This window comes from Petaurus breviceps, unplaced genomic scaffold (assembly GCF_028583685.1).
Source record: "Petaurus breviceps papuanus isolate PSGF00001 unplaced genomic scaffold, PetGlider_PUasm1.0 38, whole genome shotgun sequence".
NCBI lineage: Eukaryota > Metazoa > Chordata > Mammalia > Diprotodontia > Petauridae > Petaurus > Petaurus breviceps.
Genome location: NW_027186304.1, coordinates 25,996,990 through 26,006,874, shown reverse-complemented (window position 1 = coordinate 26,006,874; position 9,885 = coordinate 25,996,990).

Sequence of the window (9,885 nt, the reverse complement as noted above, 5' to 3'; positions counted from 1 at the left end):
CTATCTATCTATCTATCTATCTATCTATCTATCTATCTATCTATCTACCTAAACAAAGGCAGGGGAATGAAGAGGGTTTTATGTGGAAGTGATAGTTGTAAAACCAAAAGATATAAATTTTTTTATTAAAGAAAAAATTAATTCAAGTCAACAAATATTAAGCACTTAACTATGTTCAAAGCCCTGGGAATTCCAAGAAAACAAATGACAATTAAGGAGCTTACATTTTAGGTTTGCAAAACACCTTCACAGCAACCCTATGAGATAGGGTGTGTAAATACTGTTGTCTCCATTTCACAGATAAGCAAATGAACTCTTAGTGGCTAAGTTGCTGGGTCAAAACAGAAGATATTAAATTTCCAAGGGTGGAGTTTGCACCAGGTCTCCTTACACCCACTCTGTCCATTGAACCATTATGTGTACATGGATAAGGACAATACTAGTTAACAAAACCATGACTAATGAGAATTAACTAAATTTCCCAGCATACCTCAACCCAAAAAATGATTTCACACTGAAAGATGTCCCCAGGACTGTGTTTTCAATAAGATTTGTGCACCTGTAGCATAAGGTGATTGCTTCCTAGGGGTGAAGTGGGAGGATAATTTTAGGAAGGGGAAAAGTCATGGTGCAGGTCAGAAGAGGTGTAACTGAAACTATGGTGCCAATTTCCAGGAATCTAGGCATTCTACCATGTTCTTGAGACACAATGGAGCATGCTGAGAATAGAGACATGAGTTGCAGCAGAATGATACTAGCAGGCACAGTATTTGAACTCCAAGGTCATGATTGCTTATACTGAAGGCTTCCAGCTACTTCTTTCTATTTCCTGAGAGAGAAAGAGAGAGAGACACACAGACAGACAGACAGAGACAGAGAGAGAGAGAGAGACAGAAAGACAGAGACAGAGAGAGAGAGAGACTTTTCCTCGTTTCAGAGATTTAAGTCTGTGAGAGGTTGTTTGTCCAAGCTACTCTCATGAGAATTGGGATGTTTATAATCATTTTGGAGTATTGGTATATGTTTTTGTGTCAATTTGCTTTATAATTCTATCCAAACTAAATATTTTACTCAAAAAAAAGGAAATGAGTTTAAGCTTTGACTCTAAATATTGCTAGCTCTTTGGGTGAGTTACTTCCCTTTTCTGAGTCTCTGTATCTTCATCTGTACAATGGGAAGGCTAGAATAACTGATTTATAATTCTATGATTTCTATGCTGCTATGACTCTTAGAAAGTCTTCTTAGTCATTAAAGACTAGTGGAGTTTTTGTTTATTTTTCTGGATCTGTGATTTCATCAGCAGAGGAAACTCATGCTGATTGGCAGGGGCAACTCAATTTTAATTTACAGAGAGTTATATGGGGCATGGAGAGATTGAGTAATGTGCTCATGGACACACAGCTACCATGGAAAAGTTGTTGTTACTATTATCATCATCAAGAATCAGAGGCAGACTTTGAATCTAGCTCTGAGGCCACCAGGTTATGACTTAGAAGTAAAGATGACCATATTTAGAAACTTGTCATCAAAAAATGTCAGAAGTAAAAGAAAACTTAACACTCATCTATTCTACCCCTACCCTACCTCCATTGTACAGATTAAAAATAAATTCGTAAAACAAAGCCCAAGCAGAAGAAATGATTTGTTCAATTGAATGCAGATAGTAAAGAACAAAGCCAGAACTTGAACTCAGGACTTCAGAAACAAACTCCAGTTCTGCTATAGCACCACTTCCTAAGTCAGAAGAAATGAGGCCTTGGGCTGGCCAGGTAGTACAGCAAGTAAGAGCGCCAGCCCTGGAGTCAGGAGGACCCGGGATCGGTTCTGACCTCAGATACTTAGCACCCACACAAAAATAACTGGCCGTGTAACCTTGAGCAAGTTACTTAACCCCAATTGCTTTAAAAAAAAAAAAAGAACGAATGAGGACTACTATAAAGTTGCTGCATAATTTACTTTACTTTCTTCCCCTCAACTACCCTCTCAGAAGGGCAGTTCCTACAATTTTGCATTTCTTTTCCAGGAAATCTTCTGGCTTTCTGTTAGATGGTAGCCCCTGGAGGGAGCTGATGAAAGCTTAGAGTTCATGGAACCAGTTAACATATTATTCCCTCAAGTTTATTTACCTAAATGGGTAAAGGTCCATTAGAACAAAAATAAATACACATATATGAGGCAACATAAACGCAAACACACTTACCCTTCAAACATACTCTATCACCACTTGTTGAGAATCAACCCTAAGGATTCATTAAGCACCTACCATGTACTAGATGGCATCAGTAGGACCTGAGTTCAAATTTGGCCTTAAACACTTATTAGCTGTGTGACCCTGGGAAAGTCACTTCACCCTGTTTGCCTCTGTTGCCTCATCTGTAAAATGAACTGGAAAAGGAAATGGCAAACCATTGCAGTAATGTTGCCAAGAAAATCCCAAATTGGTCACAGAGAGTCAGACACAAGCATGACACAAATCAGTATCACCAATAACAACATACACCAGAGAGAACAAAGACAAATATTAAAACAATTCCTGCCCTTGAAGCAATTATATTCTAACTGGGAGATACATGTATGTATGTATGAATGAATTATGTACAAAATAAATTCAAGATCATTCTGGGAGGGAGGACAGCTGGAGAAATGAGGAGAAGCACCGTGTTGAAGCTGGAGATTGGGCTGGCTGAGACTTGAAGGAAACCAGGAGGCCCAGATGAAGAGTGAGAACAAGGACATGGGGATGACAGTTTCTCCTCTTTTGCCAGGAGACACTCAGAATTACTCTCAAAGGTCAGTCATGCTATAGGAATCGGGAATAATAGGAACTGAGGTGGGCAAAGAGGAGGAAAATCGTGTGAAGGAGAAGTCCCACAAGAAGAAGTGTGTACCAGAAAGAGTGCTGAATTTGGACTGACAGCGCCTAGCTTTAATTACTAACTCTGTTCCAGTCTAATGTATGTATCTTATCAGGTGGGTGACCTCGTCCAAATCACTGTGCCCTTCTGGGGCTCTGTGTCTTCATCTTCCTAACCAGGCCAGTGAGATGATCTCTATAAGACTCCTTGAGGCTCTGAAATCTATGATTCTCTATCTCTTCCCCATGAGTTTAAATTACTATAATTCAGTTCATGCCCTTGCCCTGAGCTGGTCTCCAAGTTTAGCAGGTCTACCAGGGAACTTTCTACCATCCCCTTCCCCAGCCTCCCACTCCTCTGCAGTTCTAAATCTTTTCACTCGGTTCAGAAACTTGCCTTATTAATCATATGCAAATATCACACTGATAGCTTTCTGCATGTAATTTGTTCTCCAGCACACTCTGCAAAGGATTCAATTAAAACTGAACCAGAGATCAGAGAGGCCCAGTCAAACATTCAGTTAAATGCCAGATTCTCCTCATCTGGAGAAAAGAGACCCATCACACACTGAGCAGCCAGGGAAATAAAACCCTTTGAACCCCAGCACCACTGAGTAACCTGATCCAAGGAACTAGCCTTCCAAATCCCCTTTTTGAAAACTAACCCAGAACTGTTGCTGGGAGTGAATCTTAAGAAAGAAGGAAAAATCAAAATGCACTTTCAGGAAAAGACATATCTTTTTCTCCCAGCTGCTAAATGAGGGGAGGGAGGGGGAGAATTCATCAATACAGAGATAGGGCAAACTCCAGGCATCTGACTCTTTGAACAAGCCATCTTATAGTTGTTTAAATTAGACACTGTCACAAATAGAGATGCATTTCATACAGCTGTTTGCACAGGACTTAACCTTAATTCTCCTTCAAACATTGTTTATTGTTAAGAGGCCTTTGCATTCAGGAGTCGTTCCCTGGCACATCTGCAGAGGGAGAAACAATTCTGAGGGAGCTGGCTAGAGTGGCATTAGGGCTGATACTAAATACTGCATTGTGCTGGGGGAAAACAGTGAGATAAACATGTAGGAAACCGGCGCTTTTCAGCCAGTGTCCCCAAGCATGTGTGCGAGCCAATCCTTATTTGACACCAGCAGCGTAAGAGTGCCCAAAGGTCAAGCTAGTCCAGAGTCCTCAGAGCAGCTGGAAGAGTGCTAGGGGCCAGGCCCAGGGCCCTCTTCCGGACTCACTCAGTTCAGGGCGCTGGAACCAGGTGGAGGAAGAGGAGTGGTATCCTGTCTGTGTCTATCCCTGACCAAGGAGAGGCCCTCTGACCCAGCCAGGAAAAGATGGCCTTCTCTGATAGGAATAATGATTAATAGTCGGGAACAATGGAGTAGGGTGCTCAGGGAAGGCACCATTGAAACAAGTCCTGAACCTTGTTATGGAAAAAGTTATTACGTGATCGTTCACTGATTAATGTGGAGCTGGGGGCAACTGATAATTAGAAAAGAGGTTCTTGGCTTTCTGTGGGTATATCACAGACCCCTTTAGCAGTCTGGTGCAGTCCCGGGACTCATTCTCAGAGTAATGTTCTTAAATTTATAAAATAAAATAAGGTGGTTACAAAGGAAAGGGGCAGCTAGGTGGCGCAGTGCATACAGTGCCAGGCTTGGAATCAGGAAGACTCAGCTGAAGAAGGAAAACTGGCTCTTGGGTTCAGATTTGGCCTCAGACATTTACTAGCTGTGTGACCCTGGGCTCACTCAATCCTCTTGCCTCAGTTTCTTCATCTGTAAAAGGAGACAGAGAAGGAAATGGCAAACAGTATCTCTGCCAAGAAAACCCCGAATGGGACCTGACCAAAAAAATGACTAAGGAAACCAATTGTTCTGACATATAGATAGTTATCTATCTATTGATACATGCATACATATGTACATATGATTCCATACTTCCTTGAGTGTCATAAAAGTTGAACGAATTCCTTAAGGAAACTGACCTAGTTGAATGGACACCTTAGGTGAACTAAGTCATGCTACAGATTACACTACATTAAGAGGTTCACAATGGGTTCAGGAAAAAGGTGTTTACATGTCTCCAAGGAGTAGGGACAGGTGAGATTCTTCCTCTAGCTTCTTATCTAAGGAATGGTTAGGTTTTAAATAAATTTTCACATCCCTTGTGTTTCTGCCAGCTCAATAACCTCCTAACTAGAAGAAACAGCCCTTTCTCAAATGATAAGAATTTTAAAAAGGAAATAAAAAATTCCATAATAGCAAAAAAAAAAAAATCCCAAGCTCTTTAGGGGAAGAGCAAGGTCTTTAACCTGTATCTCCTGATTTCTAGTCCAGGGCTCTTTCCACCATTATACTACACCATACTTCCCTCATGTGATAAGGATAAAATCCCCCGAAGAAACCATATCATATGGATTCTTTATAAAGTATTTCAGAGAAATAGAGAAAAACAGTTGAAGTTAAAAAGGAAATTTGCTGTCCTACAGGATTGTAAACCACATACCTGTGTAAAGGACATCTGCACAGCCCAGGGGGAGCATCTGTTTGTCTAAGAGGTGGGGCTCTGTTTGAGATTCTCTCCCTAGGAAAAATCTTTGTTCTACTTTGCCTAGTGTGACTGAGAATATCCATGGGTAATGGTGATCTAGGCTTTCTCTAGCATTGCCACCAGTGTCCATCTGCATTGCTATTGGCAAATTCTTTCCTTTGCCTTATCAAGATAGCTATGGAAAGTGACTTCTAGAAGAGTTTCACCCATACTTCAGTATATTTATCCTCCCTCCATTGGTATCAAGGTTCCTTTGTAATGGTCATCAAAAATTTAAGCAGTGGCTGAAAATTCATCGGCTTTCAGTCAAATTGGTGATAGAACTCTGAATAAATAGTCCAATACTAGGCTAATTCTCTAACCCTGTTCAATATAGTAGCACCTGCTGAAGCCTATCTTCCTTTAGCATTACCCTTCAGAATCCAAATCTATATCCGCGAAAGAACACATCAGTTATGCTGTGTATTACTTTATATAGACATAGCGCATATTTAGTGGCTGCAATTGCCTCATCTGGTAGAAAGACAATCCTTGTGGAATCATGACCTAGACATGCTGCCTTTATAGAACTAGCATGCCAGGTAGGTACCGTCTGTCTTAGACTGACCCTCACCTTAAAGGTAAGAGAGAGAATGTGGTCCATTTGGATTTGTCCTTTTTGAGCTTGAGAGCTCATAGTCAAAGTACTGGATTCAAGTCCTGCTTCTTATATCTGCTACTGCTACTACCATACTATTGCTACCACTGCTACTGCTGCTGTTGCAGATACTACTACTACTATTACACTACCACTACTACTACAAATGCTACTTGTAGCAGCAAGCGCCCCAGCATCCCCAGGAGGGCTGCTAGCACAGGTTCTTACAGCTGCTTTTTTTTAAAGGAAGCAACTTAAAGTGGGTGAACAATCTTGCCTTAATCAATCAAACATCAGAGAATAGAAACAAGTTACAAGCATAAGACAGAGACAGATCAGCAGACAGGCTTCCAACTGTCTGACCATTAACATCCATACCTAGTTAGTTACCAGAGAGGGAAGCACAAACATCTGGGTTTTCAAAGCCAACTCAACACTACTGCTGCTGCTACTACTATTACTGCTGCTACCACTACTGTTAGCTGCTGCTGAGTATTTTCCAATTATTTCATTTGATCCTCACAAAAGTCTTATGATGTAGGTGCTCATTTTATCCTCATTTTACACTTGAGAAAACTGATTCTGACCAAATTTGAACTCACATCTTCCAAATTTGAACTCAGGTCTTCCAGGCTCTAGGCCCAGCCTTCTACCCATGTACTACCTAGCTGATTGGCAAGGGATGAATCACTTAAACCTCTCAGACAACTAAATATGTAACTTAATTGTACATCAGTTAACCTCTCTGTAAGGAACGTAGTAGAAAGAGTGCCATAATTGGAATCAGGATAGATTTGAATTCACATCCTGCCTCTGACACTTATAGGAACATAAGGTCATAGATTTAGACACGGAAGAAACCTTAGCTACCAAACAGTTCAACCTCTTCATTTTACAGTAAAGGAAATGAGGCCCAAAGAGGGTATGTGACTTACCCAGGGTCTAAAAACTAGTGTCAGAGGCAGAATTTGAACCCAAATCTTCTTAATTCCAAGTATAGTGTTGTATCCATGACTCTTCCCCATCTTCCTGATTAGCTGTGGGATTGTGGGCAACTCACAACATTTCTGAACCTCAATTTCCTCAGCTATAAAATGATGTTAAATAACAATATATTCTCCTCAGGGCTGTTTCAAGAACAATAGCAATACTTAAATAATACTTTTAAGTATCACAAAGTCCTTTACAAATATTTTCTTGTTTCATCCTCATAACAACCTTGAGGTGCCATTATTATGCCCACTTTACAGATGAGGAAACCGAGGCAGTAATAGGTAAATCAACTTCACCAGGGACATAAAGCTTATAATTATCTGAGGCAGGATTTGAACTCAGGACTTCCAGATTCTTACCTTATCCAGGACTCTATCCACTGGACCATCTAGTTACTTATCACAAAAGGGATTATAAAGGTCACCCTCATTTTACAAAAAGCAAAATTGGAACATATAGAGGTTAAGTGATTTGTCTCAGATGACATAGGAGACAATTAGAATTCAAACCCTGGTCTTCTGACTCCAAATACATTATCTTTTAACCAAACCACACTGACTATGCTATGTAATCTGTATAATAAAAAGCAGTCTGGGAATGTTAAAGTGCTTACATAAATGTCAGTGATTATTAATTCTTCGTGATCCAGTGCAAATCACTGGATCTCAATCGGCCTGAATTTCCCGATCTAGAGACTAGATTAATTGGACACAACTTCCCCAACTACAAAAATTAAAGGAGTAGATTCAATTTCATCCTAGCTAAAATTTTGTGATTCTTTGAAACAGTTCTAGAAAAGCTATTCCCCAATAGAAAAATGATCAAAGGATATGAACAGACAGTTTTCAAAGGAAGAAATCTATCATGAAAAATGTGCTCAAATAACAATAATTAAAGAAATTAAAATTGAAGTAATTTTGAGGTTTCACCTTACACCTCTCAGACTGGCAAAGATGATGAATGACAAATGTTGGAAGGCATATGGGAAGATAAGTACGCTGGTCAAGCATTAATAGGGCTATGGTACCACTATCAGTCAGCCATTCTAGAAAGCAATTCCAACCCAGGTCCAAAAAGTTACCAAACTCTGCACACTTAGAAAAAATCCTAAAGAAATAAAAGAAAGAAGAAAAGGATCTATAAGTACAAAAAGATTTGTAGTAGCACTTTTCATGATAACTACAAATTAGAAATGAAGGAGTGGTCCTTCTATTGGGGCAAATGGTGATATATGAATTTAATTGATAGTATTGTGCCAGAAGAAATGACGAAGTAGATAATTTCATAGGATACTAAGAACACCTTTCTGAATTGGTGTAAAGAATGATTTTGGGGGGCAGCTGGGTGGCACAGTGAATAGAGCACGGGCCCTTGGCTTCAGGAGGATCTGAGTTCAAATCAGGACTCAGACACTTAACACTTACTAGCTATATGACCTTGGGCAAGTCACTTAACCCCAATTGTCCTGCCCTCCCTCCTCCAAAAAAGCAAAAAAAAAAAAAGCCAACAATCTTTACAATGATAGCAACATTATAGATAAAAAATAACTTTCAAAGACTTTAGAACTCTGACCAATGCAATCATAAATCACGGGTTCAAAAGAATGAAGGTGAAATATTCTGCTCATCTCCTGATAGAGAGGTGATGAACTTAAAATTTAGAGACATGAATTTTCAGACGTGGCTAATGTAGGAATTTGTTTTTCCAGACTATGTAGATTTTTTTCAGGTTTTTAAAAAAAATTCCCCAATGTGGGAGGGAAAGTGAATTTTTAAAAAAAATATCTGTTAATAATTTTACTTTTTATTAAATTGTTGTTTTTGTTGAGTCATTTCAGTTGTGTCTGACTCTCTGGGTTTTTCTTGGTAAAGTGGTTAAGTGACTTGCCCACTGTCACACAGCTAATACATGTCTGAGCCCAGATTGGAACCCAGGTCCTTCTGACTCCAGGGCCAGCACTCTATTCACTGTACCCCTACCTGCCCATTTATTAAATTACCAAATTATTCAATAATCTAATATTTATTAAAATATCATTTTATTTATTAAATGTCATTAAATTATTAAATTTAATTTAAATAATTTAACTTGTATTTTTATTACCTTTTTGAAAATAAAATGTGATAAGTGAAAAAAATGAAGAAATAGTTATGAAAGGATAGCGGTGGGAAGCTGTGGGACACAGTGGAGAGAGTACTGGGCCTGGAGTCAGGAAGACTCATCTTCCTGAGTTCAAATCTGGCTTCAGATACTTACTAGCTGTGTGACCCCAGGCAAGTCACTTAACCCTACTTGCCTCAATTTTCTCATCTGCAAATAAACCAGAGAAGGAAATGGCAAGCCATTCCAGTATCTTTGCCAAGAAGACCCCAAAATGGGGTCATGAAGAGTCAGACAGGACTGAACAACTATAAAAAAAGGAAAGGTATTTTCTTCGATTCTGTACCATGATAAAGACCATTATCTTGAGTTTTTTTCTGGATAGGTAGTATGTTACTCCCAATACTATCTCCTCAGAGTAGTCATTGGGTTCCTATCAGTGACCCTAGGTAGTCCCTTCCTTTGTGACCTGGGACCAGAAACCAAGCAAAGCCCTAAATCTTCAGTCAAAAGAACCAAGTTCAAATGCTGCCAGCTCTCATTGTGACCTTGGACGTGTCTCTTTAGCTCTTCAGGTCTAGGATTCTTAGACCCGTAACATGAGGATGTTATACTAAATGGCCAAGGAGATTCCTTCCAACGCTACACCTTGCTCTCTTTGATCCTGAGTTCTCTTATCCAATTATAAACACAGACCAGTCATTAGAATATAAAGAGAACTGCCCCAGGGTTGAAGGTTGCC